Consider the following 17,146-nt stretch of genomic DNA (forward strand, 5'->3'; position numbering starts at 1 on the left):
TTGTTTATGTCTCCGATTCCCGCGGTTACGCCCCTCTTCTTCCCGCGCGGCGACTCGAAAATGGCGGACAATGGCAGGAAACAGCGGCAATTGGCGGGAAAACTTCACCACGGTATGCGACACAGTTCTTTAGGGAGCACAGTACCCGGTGGCAGCGGGCACGATATTCTGTTCAGGAAGTGATATGGCGCCCAGGGGATGGGGACGACTCGGTACCCGGGCCTTTGCCTGGTTTGGGGGTGTCGCGGTGGTCAGCTCCCGGGCCCGTACCCTGGGGTCACTCTTGAAAAAGGGGATTAGAACTTGGATAAAAAAAAAAAACTGTTTGTGACGCCACCTGTGGTACCTGGTAATGATTACCAGCGCTGCTTCAGACCTCCAGGGGTGTTGGGGTGGCAGCTGAGGTGTTTCTGCTCCCCACAGGTGGAGCAGGCCCCCGGGGCAGTGTGGAGTTTGATGGTGGGTGGTGATGCTGGGGCTTGTAGTGCAGGCGGGATGGCACAGCAGGAGTAACTGACAGAGACAGGGGATTCGCTTCAATACCTTTACTGGTGCGGATGTCAGGTACGGTCCAGGGTACTCAGTAGGATGGGTGCACTTCAGGACTTCTCCCCAGTGAGCGGGTATAAGGCCTCCTGGTCCATGTCTGCCTCTCTGTATGCTTCTGGCCACCCTGCAACTGGGCCTAGCTTATGTGTCGTGCTGTTCCTTCACCTGACGCTCGGTAGTAGGACCTTCTGCTGGCAACCACTATCCCTGGACACCGGGGCCTTCGTGGTTCCTGGTCCTGTAATGGGTCTAGCTTCAGGTCGGCCAGGGACTTGTAGTCCTCCTGGAATGCCGATGATCCATACTGGGTATAAAGGGACCCTGTAGGCGCGGACCCGGTGTCCGGTTGGTATATCGGGGTGAACCTATGATGCTCCTCTCTCCTTTCTCCTCTTGCCTTCGGCCACACTTGGGGCCCTCAGAACTCAGCAGCAGACGTGCTGCATCTTCGCTGCTCTCAGTGTCAGCACGCTCTCTGAACAACTAACTTTGACTGAACTGCCTGGCTCCACCCTCCATATATATATATCCGTAACGGGGCTCCCTCTGGTGGTATGAGGTGGAAGGGTGGAGGTGTTTGTATGAATTGAGGGCCTCTTGTGGAGGAGTCCGTCCATGCACCCTTTTGGGATCTGTGGTTCCTGTGCGCAGCAGGGCGCCACAATGGCGTGTAGAGTGGTGATCACTATTTTTAGATCAACCCTTTTCGCACTGATTGGTCAATAACTATTGTTCACTCAATCAGCGCCAAAAGGGTTAAGCAGCCAAGGTGACGTCGTGATCACCTCATCCATTGTGACTGCTGTGATTGAGCTGTCCCCAATCACAGCATGTCACATTGATTTATTTTTTTTATAACTTTATTGTCACACCGCTTTGATTGGCTGGTAAGAATTGAGCAGCCAATCACAGCGATCGCGGATGCGGTGGAGGGCGGTACAGCCCAATGGCGGGACGTGCATGGATGGCCTGCTGTTAGAGACAGCAGCCATCTTAACTCAGTCACCGTGCAATGGAAATAACCTATCAAGAATTGGAAGTAGACACCATCATATCAAAAAACAAATTCATCTTAATAAAATAAATATTTAAAAAAACACTCATTAAAATATATGTATAAGGGGAAAGAACTGGTAGAGTAAACGTATCCATAGATCATATATAAATGATCCCACAGGGGGGAGCTCTTGCTCCATCTCAAATAGTAAAAGGATTTTTACTAGGGTTTACATACACAGTGGCAAATCAATAGATTCAATAAGACAAAACCCAAAACTCTACATGAGTAGAGTGATATAAACTCCTCTTTAACCATATTCAAAAATCCATGTCACAGTGACACTCAGATATTTCAGTCTAATATAGATGAATAAAAAATAGGTAACATGGTGGCGGTGCGTCTAACATGACAATCAACTGCTGATCAGAAACATAGAATGCAACATACTAGCACACAAATGGCGGATCAATCAGTGACCGAGTGAGCCAGGGGAAATATGGGGGCTATTCCTAGCAAACTCTCAAAGTTTACATAGTTACATAGGTTGAAAAAAAGCCCTAGCTCCATCAAGTTTAACCTTTCTCCCCAATTGTACATTTTGTTCCTAAATTAACTATAACCCACAATGTTAAGTGTATTGAGAAAATCATTCAGCTCTTTTTTTAAAAGCTGTTATAGTGTCGGCCATTACTACCTCTTGTATTCAGTATAAGGCTGTTGTGTGGTACAGTATCAAATGCCTTTGCAAAGTCCAGATAAATCACATCCGCCGCATTACCAACATCCAGATTTGCACTTACCTCCTCATAGAAACCCAACATGCTAGTTAGACATGACTTATTCTTGAATCCGTGCTGATTGTTAATTATTATATTATTCTTTGCTATTTATGTCTGCAGGTCATCTCTTATGATGCACACTACGCATGTCAGAGTTACTGGACGGTAGTTGCCTGGATCCACCTTCTTATTTTCTCAAACGCAGGCGTAGTTCTTCTTGTGTTAACTTAGTTATATCAGGTGGTAAACGTTGATTTTTGCCTTGTTGAAAGATCCCAGGAACAGGGAACATGGATGAAAAGTGCCTGTTTAATATCGTTTTTTTTCTTTTTGGCATTGATGCATTTATAAAATGTTCTGGGATATATTTTAATGTCGCAGGCACCACACTAGAAGCAGCACCCTATGCATTGAATTGATATGTACAATTTCTTATCTCTATACTTCTACTTTGACTGTCCCTCTGTGCAGTTATCATTGAGGATATTACTTACTGTATTTTCATCTGGCCACTACTCATGAGCACCTGTTTGGTTAAGTTGATTGTTCCACATGTAACCCTATATTCAGGTATACACTTATACACAGTTAGGGCCATTAACCCTTTGGACCTCACTTATGGCCACTAATGAAATAAAAGCATCAGTGCAGTTTATATGGAGATTTGTGCAATATTTCTATTCGTTTACCCCCTTCTTTCGTATATTACCAATTATTTGCAAATTGTCTCTTCAGAGAGAAAGAGAACTAGGACTCTAGTGCATCCTATTGGAAGTATCAATCCTAAAAGTCAATATTGACCCTTTAACGAGCCTTATCACATGACTTAGGATAAAAGTCAAGACCAGAAACTTAATTTGCAGACGCTGTGTTTCGTGGGTACTGCCCCTCATCAGTGCAAAGTGTGAGTTCTGGTTTGGCTGATTGAGAGGCGTCAGACAGGTATCTAAGAAGTAACGTTTCTCCTTGCGGAGAGCGACATGCTAAGCACATCAAGGTGAGGAGACTTTTCGAGCTGCAATGCTCCTCTGGGAAATATATTTGCATTGATCCACTTCGTAGAAGGGTTTAGCTATTATTAAGTCATTGTTTGATCAATACCATATGCTGCTATATTAAAATTGTTGAAATATGACATTTATTATTAATTTTATGTGAGTGCCTTTTATGTTCCACCACATGCCCAATTCCCCAAAATAAAGGTATTTTTAAATCATATTTACTTGTTTCTGTACCTCTTTAACTGTTCTCTGGTTTTATTACAATTTGTTTATCTGTAGATAACTTTGCTAGCTTGATTTTTTTTTTTTTTTTTATATTTCTTATTGAAATCTTTATACTCCTGAAATGCTATTTCTGTATTCTCGGCCTTCAAAATTTGGAATTTCCTTTGTTTTTGTCTTATTAAATTTTGTTCTGTATTATTTATCCATAATGGTTTCTTTTTATTCCTTGACATTTTCTTGCCACAGTATATAACTTTTCCACAGGATTCTAGTAGTATATCCTTAAACATGCCCAATTTATGTTCAGTTTCCCCAGTTACCATGACATGGTCCCAGTCTAAGCTCTTCCCTTACTTTGTTGAAATCAGCTTTCCTAAAGTTCCAGGTTTTTGCATTTCCCCTTTTGAATGTTTCAGTGAAAATTACATTGAAACCTACCATATTATGGTCACTGCTTCCCAAATGATCCCTGATCTGTAGATGTGAAATTGTATCTTGTCTATTTGAGAGAACCAGATCTAGCAGATTATCTCCCCTGGATGGTTATCTACCAGCTGAGAGAGGTAATTGTCTTGAATTGCGGATAAGAACTTGCAGCTTTTATGTCTGGATCTGGTCTGTTCATTTATATTAGGAGGCTTGTAGCAAACTCCAATTAGCAGCTTTCCATTATTGCCTTCCCAATGTACATTTACAGACACTGACTGTACATTGTTGACCTCACCAATACAAAAAAAGCTGGCGCCAAACACACCCAAATGTAAAAGAGGAGTATCAAAGTTGTTCCATTAAAAATATAATTTTTATTACATCAATATTAAAACCTTCATTCCGTAGAAAAGTGATACACACAGAAGTTGCGCGGTGAAAACACAAGAAAATTGTATGACAATTACAAGCGAAAAACATGTATCCATCAATAGTGCGTAGGTAATTGGGTAGCATGTGAAGAGATATCTATACATGTGGATTTGCTGCATTTCAATGTAATCAATAGGCGCAAAATCGTGCCGGAATCGTGCCGCGGCTGGCACTCGGGTCGGGAGAGGAGGCTGCTACTTCTCTCATCTGACCGCTGCTCTGGCTGAAAACAGCAAGAGCAACGTGGATGGGAGAAGCAGCAGCCTGCTTCTCCCAGCCCGCATGCCAGCGGCAGTGTAAAAAAGAATAAAAAAGTAAAAATTAATAATAAACCTTCATACTCACCTCTCTGGCGGCCCCCGGTGTCCTCTTGGGCGATGCTGTCCAGTCGGTGGCTCGATGTACACTGTGGGGCGCGGACTCGCTGTGTACTTACAGGACCTGCGGTGAAGTCATTGATCACCTGATAGTCACACGGCCATCAGCTGATCGGTGACGTCAGCGATCACCTGATGGTCACGTGACCATCAGGTGATAAGTAACGGCAGCAATCAGCTGATGGTCACGTGGCCATCAGGTGATAAGTAACGGCAGCAATCAGCTGATGGTCACGTGGCCATCAGCTGATTGCTGAAACTGGTAATCAGCTGATCGGTCTCATAACCAATCAGCTGATGCTTACCATGAGAGCTTTCACAAGAATCTTCAGCTGATGAACCCCAGCAGCACTGTATACTGACAGGGGTGATTTTACAACCCTCCCTGTCAGTATACAGTGCTGTATTCTACACCTGTGACATCAGTGATGGCTGATGTCACAGCTATAGAAATGATCTGGATCGTCGTGGGACAGTCGTGATTGTGGATTGCGTCGTTGACGACGGACAGGTGAGGGATATTGTTGTTTTTTTTTTTCTCGTTTTTTTCAGGAGATCGAGGGCTTCGCAGAGGCGGGTAATAAAAAAAATTGTAGAACCGTATGTGTTTTATTTCAAATAAATAAATATTTAAAATCATGGACGTGTCTTTTATTGAAAATGCGCCATCCATTTTACTATGTGGTTAGTAATGGAGAGACGCCCTCCATTACTAACCTGGGCTTCATGTCAGCCGCCAATACAAAGCTGACGTGAACCCCAACCCCATGCCACCGCTACAGGGCAGTGTGGAAGAGTGAGGCTAAGCGCCAGATTTGGGGCATCTTATGGATGCTGAGGGGTGATATTAACAATCGCGGAGGGGCTAGTATTCATGGCCCCTTCTATGGCTATTAATATCAGCCCGCAGCTGTCTAGTTTAGCCTTTGCTGGCTCGATTTTATAGGGGGGGACCCCACATCAATTTTTTTCTGGGGTCCTCCTGTGATCTAGCCAGTAAAGGCTAAACAAACAGCTGTGGGCTGATATTAATAGCCATGGAACATTGTTGGCTAATGGCCCCTTCCGCAGCTAATAATATCATCCCCCAGAGGTCGACTTTCCCTCTGCTGGTTATAAAAATGATGTGGGAGCCCACACCAATATTTTTTTTTACATTTTAGGCTTTGTGACCATAATTCAGACGTAGCAGCGCTTTGGACGCAAATTTTTGCTGCGTCCAAAACATTGCATTCTATTGAATTCAGGTAAATCCACATGTGTTCACTGAAAGATTTACCGCATTCTATACTCTATTTTATGCAGTGGATTCACATTTACCGACAACAAAAGTGCGGCATTAGAACACCGCGTTTTGGATGCAACATAAATACGTTGTGCCCAAAGCACTGCTAAGTGCTGATCAGGGGATGTAGTGGCTAATGAACCAGCTGGAGATGTTAATTATGGCCAGGGAAAATGTATGCCTAGTGACACATTCCCAGGCTAAAAAAAAACAGCACACAGCAGTCACATAAATTATGTGAATAGAAATGCTAATGAAGATTGGGTGAATGGGACTAGCTGACACCCAGCTTTTTTGTTTGGTGATGTCAAGGTGTCAATCAGACCTTTTCATGACCAAACAAAGTAAACAAACAGACAGACACAGTGTAAACACTTTATTTGAAATACAACACAACCATTCTTTAATCATTTAAATGAACCAATATACTCACCCCATTTCTATGGTAATCCAAGGGCTTAAACCCACCAACATTATAGCTCCAAAAATCATCATTGATGCTCAAAAACACGCATGTAAAAACGTGTCAAAAACGCATGTAAAAACCACATGTGTTTTTTCTGGCAAGGAGAGACAAAAATGCTCAGGAAATTTCTGCTTCAAATCTGCATCATGGGCACATACCCTAATACTAGCAAATGTATTACTACTCCTCACCTTCCTATGTTCCTTGCATGTCCCAGCCCTCACTAAATCTTCATTGTCTCATACTGTCTCACTCTCTCTGTCTACTCTTCCCCCCAGATCCTAGATTAAATGCTCTTCCATCCTTCTGACCATTTTTTCCCAAGCACAGCTTCCCCCTCCCCATTCAGGTGCAGCCCGTCCCTACTGTAGAGCCTGTAGCCGACAGAGAAGTCGGTCCAGTTCTTCATAAACCCAAACCCTTCCTTCCTGCACCAAATTTCTAAGCCACTTATTTATTCCCCTAAGCTTCCGCTGTCTTTCTAGTGATGCTCGTGGCACTGGCAGTATTTGTGAAAACATCATCTTGGAAGTCCTGGACTTCAGCTTCTCTCCTAGTTCCCTGTAATCATTTTTAAGGTCCTTCCACCTCCCTCTAATTTTGTCATTGGTACTGATGTGTACTATGACTGCTGGGTGGGGCTGGGGTAAACCCAGCGATCTATCTATCCGATCCGCAGTATGCCAAACCCGAGCACCTGGCACACAACACACTGTTCGGCATTCATAGTCTCGGCGGCAGATGACACTGTCAGTCCTCCTAATTATAGAGTCCCCTACCACCAACATCTGTGTGGCCTTTGCTGCACTATTTCCCTCGTTCCTACAGCAGTCGTTTCTCTGGTTTCTGGGACCAACATCCTGCTGTAGTGATCCTAGTCCTGGGCTTGTATTCATATTATCAGCCAAACAGGCATATTTACTTGGTTGTGCCGGATCAGGACTGAGCTCCCTGATACATTTCCCCCTACCCCTTCTTCCAATTGTTACCCAGCTACCTACTTCTGAGTCCTGATCTTTCCCAGCTCCACCCTCCTCCATATCCCTGGCCCCAGTCAGCACATGCTCAGTGAGCTCTAAACTCCTCTCCAGGTTTGCAATGCTCCTGTGTGTTGCAAGCTGCATATTTAGATCCATTACCAAGGTTTCCAAACATGTAACATGCTGACATCGAATGCAGATATATTCATCCTCAAATAGCTGTTCAAGGCATTCAGATATCTCACAAGATGCACACCTGGTTGCAATGTCCATGGAGCACATACTAAATGGGGATAAACAGTACAGATAAAAGCAGAAAAACCAATGGAAAACTAGTAAGGAAAACATCAAACTATGCTCTTCTGTTAAACTAGGATATTGTATTTAACTAAGCACTTATCTGCAGCCCCACACTTAAAATGCAGCCTCTACACCACTCAGCAGCCTTGCTTAGAGTATCTGGAACTTGTACTCCTCCAAACAGCAAAACATAGGTGAGTAATCTATCACTGTGGGATTGGGTGGAGCGACTGAGAAGCATGCTGCGCATGTACTCCATGACCCCTGACATACAGGAGGAGTTAGCCCTTTTGACCCTGGATGGAGAAGCCCAGCAGATGGTCATGTACTGACAGCAGAGAGACCATGACACTGTGGATAAAGCAACTAGAATTTAGAGGACATGCATGGTGACACTATAATTATAGGCCACATACGTATGCGCTTTTCAGTTCAAGGGGAGTGACTGTGGCCTAGTACGTAAACGCCTTGCAGGAAGTGATGGCCCATGTCATCAAGAAGGCCCAAGATGGATACTGAGGGCTGGGGCTCCTAGATGAAGTGCTGTGAGATCAACTGGTTGTTGGACTAAGTCAGACACTAAAAGAACACTTAAAACTCCATCATGAGCTTCCTGAAGGTTGGAGCAGAGGCCCAAGTCCTGGAATGAGAAGCCCCTGTCCTGATGGGTGTGGTACGGAGTCATGATGTGACCACTTTTGGGCCGGCAAATAAAGAGCCCTACTGGGCCCGGGAGCTACGCCAAGAAATACGGTATATCCAAGGTGAGTTGCGTATCATCAGGGAGATCCCCACTAACGTTACTACACTTGTCCCTGTGGTCCAATATGAAGAAAGGCAGGAGCGGGAAAACAGATTCACTCATGCTCATCACTTGACGTCCATAAGCAGAACGCGTAGTAGAATGCTGGACTTCTGGCAAAGGGTCCATCTCACGTGACTGTACAAACTGGGAAAAAAGGAGGAGGGGCGTCCTTTAAAGTAACATGACCCACTGTCGAGGAGCGCTCCATGGGATTCTCAACTCCAGAGAGAGGATGAAGACTCTGAAATTATTTTTTTCTGAGACCCATTGCCTGGGCTGAGTTTAAGGGATGTATTTGCTGTATCATGGACACAGGGTCCCAAGTGACCACTATGCTCAAAGAGTACATTCCGGTTTACTTCACGGAAGTTGCCCACTTCAAGAAGAAACCAAACATTCGACTAGTGACTGCCAACCAATGCCCCATTCCGGTGGCCGGAGTAGTGTGGATGTCTGTAATGGTGTGCGTAAAAGAGATCGGCTGAAAAAGGATCGTATTGGTGAAAGGCTCCGGAGGAGGGGAGCCATCGTGACCCTAGGGATGAATGTGTTGAAGGAAGTACGAGAGTCCCTGGCTAATAGGCCAGTAACAGTTGGACCCATGCTACTCACGACCACGCCAGCAAGAGTGTGTTCCAGAAGCTCGTGCAGATCAGTCAAATTCAGAAGTTGCCAGCAGCCTCCCAGCGTCTCGGCAAAGTGATGATACCCTCAGAAGCTACAGTGACTTTACCTGCGAGACAGACCGTACTCGCCATGCTAGTACTGACCCATGTGTCATTGGAGTGGATGTCCAGATTGAACCTATAGAGGGGGACTATGCGATCTCAAGACTACTGGTTGCTCGCACCCTGGCCACCGTTCGACAAGGATGTGTACCCGTGCGTTGCATAAATTTGAGCGGAACGAGCCTATAGTTAACTCCCCAGCAAGAAGTGGCACCAGTCTACACGTGGAAAATCTAACCAGGGCCTCTGCCACAGAATTAACAACTGTGAAGGGAAACCCATGGACCCTGTCGGTGAGCCCAGAGCTGATCGCTACCTCTTAGAACAAATGTAGACAAATTTCACACAATTCTACTTGAGACAAGTAGGACAGGTAGAACAGTTGTTGCAGCGATACTAAGGAGCGTTTGCACAACATGAAGATGACTTTGGATGCACCTAGGCTATACAACACAAAATTCCCACAGGGAACACCACTCCCATATGAGAGTGGTATTGGCAAAACCCACCTCAAATGTACCAGGAAGTGAAGGAACTGCTGTCACACATGCTACGTAATGGAGTAATACGCGAATGCCAAATCTCTTGAGCTGCACCTATTGTGTTAGCCGGGAAAGAAAGATGGTACACTGAGGTTTTTGTTTGGACTACCGATGGCTGAATGGTTGCACCGTGCGGAACTCCTTCCCCTTACCCAGGATTAAGAAATCCCTATCTGGCATGGGAAAGGCCAAGCACTTCTCTTTCAATCTGTCCAGTGGCTACAGGGAGATTCTGGTGGCTGCTGAGGTTCGGCTGAAGGCTGCCTTCATCCTCTCCAAGGGGCGATTTGAATTTAACTGGATGCCTTTCGGGCTGAAAAATGCACTAGGGACATTCCAGCGACTGATGGATCTGAATTTTGAAGTGACCTTTATATATTTTGTTTACATCATAGTTTACTCACCCACATTTGAAGAACATCTTATCCGGTTGTAACAAGTTTTAGAGTGGCTTTGGAGGCATGTGCTAAATGCCAAACTTCGGAAGTGTAACTTGTTTAAAAGGGAGATTGAATATCTTGGGCACACCATTTCCAGTATCCAGAGTCTATCCCACCACGGAGAAAATGTGAAAATGTGCAATGTGGCAATGCAAAAAAGGCCCACCCCTACCACCCTGAGAGAGCTGAGAGCATTTCTGGAGCTGGCCATGTACTACTGAGATTTATAACAAACTTCTCTAAAATTGTGGCACCACGCAACGATTTGCTAAGAGAAACTGCAGGGGGAGCTAAGCTACAGCCAATCTAGTGGGGCCCCAGGCAAGAAGTTTTCCAAACTTTGAAGATGGCACTGATGGATACTTCTATCTTACTCTGTTTTCTATCAGCCCTTCGTGCTGTATACTGAAAGAAGTCTATATGGACTGGGGGCAATGCTGGCTCGGGTGCAAGAGAGAAGAGAAAGGTTGATAGTGTACACCAGTCGGTCGCTCAGATGACCTGAAAAGAACTCAGAAAACTATAGTTCATTCAAGGTGGAGTTGCTGGTGCTGGTGTGGGCTATTACCCGAAAAGTTTGCAGAATACTTGTCGGGGTCGGAGATACATGTGTGGACTGATAAAAATTCCCTTCCCAACCTGGAGAATGTGAAGCTGGATGCACTTATGCAAAGATGGGCTGCGGGAATGTCCAAGTACTGATGTAAGATCTCCTGTCAGTCCAAATCTGAGAACACGCATGTGGACTTTATACCCCTCTTGAGTTACTCGAGATAGAACAGAAAAAATACCCCATTAAAATTTACCTTTTAATAGATCTAGCTAAATAAATGCCCTAGCGGGCACACAATAGGTGCTGTGTGTAGCAAAATAGAACATGATGAGTTTAAGTGACATAGTGCTTAATCAAATTAATCCTACAGTCATTTACCAAAGTCTAGGTATAAATAACTACTCTAGGACCAAGGATCAGGTCTCTGTAGAATATATGATTATAGTATGGTTCTCGTCACCACTAGAAAAAGATATATAAATAGAAAATTGGATCTGGAGTGTATATGTATACAACTATATGAAGCTGCACTAGCGGACACAACATACAGACAAAATCAAGCAGGGGTGTAATCACAAATCTCGATAACTATGATGATCATATATCCCGGTTTGGCCAATGAAAGAACAACCCCCTATTATTTGATAATTAAGGGGTCGTAGGCCAAAAGTCATCAATTTATATAGGTAAAAAGAAACCAATCCATCCCATATAACTTTCAAAGTCTCCCAGCTGGGATATGCGAGAAAGTAACACAGATGATCATAACAGACAATAGACGGTATCAGGTATTCTCAAGTAATAACAGTCAGAAGATCAAAAATAAAACCAGTTACTTATCTCATTATAGAGAGATCTCGCCTCCCCAGTGTGTTTGTAGTTTTCGCGACGTGTTTCTCCATGAGATTTGGGTTCACCAGGAGAATGTGGGACCCATGTCTGGATAATCCTGCTGATAGCTCAGCAGTGTGAACCATTCTGCTCCTATTCCCCTTATAAATCCACCAACACCGGGTTACACTCCAGTTACTTCCAGTCTCTCCAATTCAGGGATAAATAGAAGTGGCCATTCATTCAAAAAAACATGTCCTATACCGATATAGTGCGCATGTCTAGTGTCTCTCAGACACTAGAGGTCTACGAAGTCAGCCACGCAACAGCTTCCACTTATGACCTAGAGGACCGACCTAGAGGATTCTTGGTGTCTGTACCCTCAAACTGTACGTCTAGTGACTATTGTTATGGCATTCCTAAATGAATTTCAATTTCAATTGCCAAAGGGTGTCTATATAATATGTGGAGATAAGGCCTATAGATGGATACCAAAGGGGGCGGAGGGTACCTGCACATTGACCAGGTTAGAACCCGCTACATGGGTATGGAAGGATGGGTACTTCCCCTATAAGAATGTGCCCAGCCATATGCTCGCCAAAAGGAATATAATTACTCCCCCAAGAAAACATCTCATGGGAACTCCCTGGTACCGCAAGGCAGGAATGGTACTAACTGGTTCTCTAGGGGTAACCTTTGGCACAATGAGAAATGCCCAGATGATAGAAGAGTTGGGAGACATTTTTGTAACCGATTATTTATTTGATGCCCTTAACGTTGAGTCTGCATACATGAAAACAACTAATAATGATCACTAATCAGCACTCAATGGTACTGGACTATCTGACTGCCTCACAGGGAGGTTTATGTCAGATGGTCGGGACAGCATGTTGCCATTTCATAGACCCTACCGGTCTAATGCAAGTTACACACGATATAAAGCAGGCTCAACGGATTAAGGAAGGTGTACGAAAAGCGAATGCATTGGATGACTTACCACTACCCGAATGTCTTTCCTGGATGAATCCTTTAAATTTGTTTAAGGGAATAGGTGGTTGGATAAGTGGTGTCATTCATTTCTTGATTCAGGCAGTGCTTGTAATAATGGTAATTGCGATAATCATAAGACTGTTTGTGATAATTATCAAGAAAATTCTCGCTTCTAATTGTAAGTGTTTTCCAGGTAAAACCGAAATAAAATTGATACAGATACTGAAGTAAAGCAAACCCAAGTCATGACTACAATAATCACTGCAGTACAGCGAGAATGCCTCTTCTGCAATAAGATGACTGGGGCGGACTTATCCGATTGTATGTTCTGCGGAAAACCATTGGTCTGAAGTAAACCTGATTCGTGGAACCCAAGAGATGATGAACTTCCTGCAACTATTTAGTCACAGATACTGGATCATATACCCTATAATTATTGTGTCACATATACTCCCGGCTATCTCATATACTCCTGCACAGATATAAAATAATCCCTTCATACACATAGCAATGATTACTTAATAAACTTAGGGAAAGTAAGGGATAGTAGGCCTGATAACAAGTTAACCTGGATGGATGCGCAGCAGGACTGGCATCCCACTGCATACGTAGGGTTAGCCCCGTGATGTCGTGAAGTAGGGTTATCTTGCAGGCCTAGAGAATAGGTAGCGACATCAGGGACAGATAGTTAGACAAGATGATAAAAAGAGGGGAATTGTTAAAATAATGGTTCAATAGGAACATTGCCTTTAAGACATCTATTTACTCTGAGTTTTTGCCTTTATACAGCTCATCTTGTTTTTCTTTTTCAACAAGTGGTACTCCTCCATTAAGATTAAAAAGGGGTACCAGATCACTCCACGTAGCATCATAGTTCTCAGCTACCCCTTTCACAGCCTTATAATATCCTATCGGGTTTTTATACATGTCTGGAAAACTATTTGCCATTGACAATTGCTCTGATCTAGACCATGGTTTATACCAAGTGGTGGTATCCGTTTTTACCGGCAGTCCTGCATCTCCCTGTGTAGCCCTGGTTGTTTGTGTAATGACTGGGAATGCAGCCATCTTCGGTTTTCTCTTATGATTGCATTTTTCACACCGAAATATTGCGTTACTGTTACTATCCTGACATCCTGGACAGATCAATGTTTTAGAGCGCAATGATATACTTCCCTTTCACTGGTGTGTACGGGGGAGGGCTGTGGGCTGCATGTGTGTGCCTGCATCCTCCACTTCACTTCCCTCTTCTTTTGCCACTGAGCTAGTATCCTGATTCTCCCTGTCTTCCTCTTCGTTCCTGACCTCCCAACTCCCCTCTTCACCTTTCCTTAATTTCAAAATTTCCACCTTGCGTGAAGGGATGGATGGGGATGGTGTTATGTGCAGGTGGAGTGGTGGGTCAGTACTTGCACTGGGCGCGAGGGTATGTATGGGAGAAAGTTGATAGGTTCTGTTCTCAGGGGAATTATGTCTTGTCTTTATTGGGGTTGAGAAGCTGTCGGTGGATCCAGATGAGATCCCCGGATAATGATTTCCTATAGCATAGGCTGGAGGATTCTCAGGTGTACCAGGACTGATGTTGGGAGTGGTGCATACTGACAGGGATGCTGATAACCCTGGTACGGTGGCATCATGGTAGGTTGTTGTGCGTAAGGAAAATGAGGTGCATATTGTGGGAGCAGTGAGGGTATAGTCGGATACACCCCGGGTGGTGGAGAGGGAGTCAGAGGGATTTGATCAGCTGACTCAATCATATATGGTATAGTGCTGGATATAGAAACCTCGGACGGTGACTTTTCCTTCTCAACACTTACGCTTGACTCTGACCTAGCCTCCGATGGAGCAGAGGGTGCAGCTGCCTGAACTGGACTTTGCTCCTGTGTAGGTGTTACGGGTTGTCTCGTATGAGATCTGCTTCTGATCACTACCTGATAAGTTTCATCGTCATCATTGGAAATCAAAAAGGGGATGATGTTTCTCACTCGTCCCCAGCCAATCAGCAACCTGCGCTCCATGCTCATGCTTTTCAATCCATCCTGAATGTTCCTGACTGAACCGCTTCCACCTCTCAGCATCCAGACATCCTTTGGCTGGCATACCAGCCCTTTTCAATATCTTTGCTGCATCCCTTATAGCTGCCCTACCATGCTCCATTCATACCAGATCACACATAGTATACCTCGGATCCTTATTCCTTGATCTGGAGATTCGAGCACTCATAACAGAACCTGTCAAAGGTCGCGACCCCTATCTTCAGTATTCTGTTAAGCCCCCGTCTCACATAGCAAGATCGCTAGTGAGATCGCTGCTGAGTCAAGGTTTTGGTGACGCAACAGCGACCTCACCAGCAATGTCGCTATGTGTGACACTTTGCAGCGATCAGGCCCCTGCTGTGAGGTCGCTGATCGCTGCAAAATGTCCTGGACCATTTTTTGGTCTTTGCCCTCCCGCTGGTCAGCACACATCGCTGTGTGTGACCAGCGAGCAGGCTGGTAACCATGATAAATAGCGGGTTACTAGGGGCACACGCACACTTAGTAACCCGCAGTTTATCATGGTTACCACTCTGCTACGGTGAGCCAGGAGCAGGACATCGTGGAAAGATTCTTTCCACGATGTCGCTGCTCCCCTGATCGTTGGTGAGCCTGCCTGTTTGACAGCTCACCAGCGATCACATAGCGACGCAGCAACGATCCCTGACAGGTCGTATCGTTGTCGGGATCGCTGTAGCGTCGCTAAGTGTGACGGGGCCTTTACACAATCAGCTAGATCTACTGGTCTGTTACGTGAACCAGTTATCCCTGATTCAAGGGAAATTAGCTGAATTGAAACTCTTTGTTCTGCTCTGATGCTGAGAAAAACTCGTCTAAACAAATGAATGTAGAGTACTACAAACAAAACTGTTCAAAAAGCAATCGCTATATATTCTTCATACATCTGGTTCAGAGTCCCCACTTGAAAAGTATCCCACGTCTATTCTGGAGTCTGTGCCAATATTGGCAAGATAATTATCATGAGTAATAGTATCCTGCCACACAGGCATATACCATCTGTTCTCTATAATGTACTGCCACTCTTTACCTATAGTGTGTGGATGCGGTACAATATGGCAAGGAAAAACTCGGTATGTAATGTTATTTCTTCTATACCTCTGTGCATTTACAGGGTACAAATGTATTCTTTCCAGAAACCAAGCAGTATCCTTACGATGAGGCTTTCGCTTTCTCAGTAACCGAGCACAAACACTTTTCACAAATCATATATGACGTATTCCAGCCTACCAATTATTCCTCCCTCTCAATCACCACTTCAATCATTAGAACATCCTCATTTTCCACCATAGCACTTCTCACACCCCAATTCCTATTGAAATTTCTAGCGCCACTGGGCAAAATAATTTTATATCCTGTGAATCCTGGATTCTATTTGTTACTCCAGCTAAATCAATATCACAATATTCATAAATGGTATAAGGTTCTACAAAACAATGACTGTTAATACGTTCCTTACGTTAGTATATGCGAATATTATCTTCCTCGTGTAGCCCCCACCCTTCAGATTCTACACTAATCTTGCAGCTACCTAAGATGAGTGACAGCTCCATTGTTGTATTTGCTAACCAGAGTACTACACACGCATTCAACACACGTCATCGATTTATATCCCGTACCTCATCACTATGTAGCATGTACTTAACACAGTTATACATAATATGACCGTTAGTTAAGGTGGAGACAGCAATAATTAGAAATAAAAAAATAAATGAGGTGGTATATATGAAATATCGGAGTGGTTAATGAATTCAAAAATGCAATATGATATTTATATTAGTAACACTATATTTATATCAGAAATTATTAGAAATTGATATAATAAAGAGATAAAAGAAGAAATAACTTATTTTACCTGAGGATTTTCCATTCAAGATCCCCGGAGACTGACCTAGGTCGACCCCACCTCTCCCGGAGAGAAAATTCACTTAGGCTGCATGCCCACTATGCATTTTTCAAGCGTTTCCACAACGAAAACGCTTAAAAAACGCTTGGTAATCTGTCCCCCATGACAAGCCGCAATGTCAATGCCCATGCTGCGGATTTTTCCGCAGCGTTTGTGCTGCGCTCAAAAATCCGCAGCATGTCCATTAATTTTGCGGACACGCAGCGTAATCGCCGCCATTGACTTGCATTGGACCGCGTGACATCCGCATCACTACATGTGCACAAGCGGATATCACACGGTTCAATGTGCGGATGGTACCCAGGCCTGGAAAACAGGAGACTCTCATCCAGACCTGGGTACCATAAGTACCTGTAAAAAAAAGAATTTAAAATAAAAAATAAAGATTATACTTACCTTCCGATGTCCCCCGGCCTCCTCAGCGATGCGTGCGATCTGTTGGGCGGCTCGCGGTGGTGTGAGGACCTGACATGA

Source organism: Phyllobates terribilis, unplaced genomic scaffold (genome assembly GCF_046119375.1).
Source record: "Phyllobates terribilis strain yellow unplaced genomic scaffold, ASM4611937v1 Scaffold_220__1_contigs__length_3276283, whole genome shotgun sequence".
NCBI classification, from domain to species: Eukaryota; Metazoa; Chordata; class Amphibia; order Anura; family Dendrobatidae; genus Phyllobates; species Phyllobates terribilis.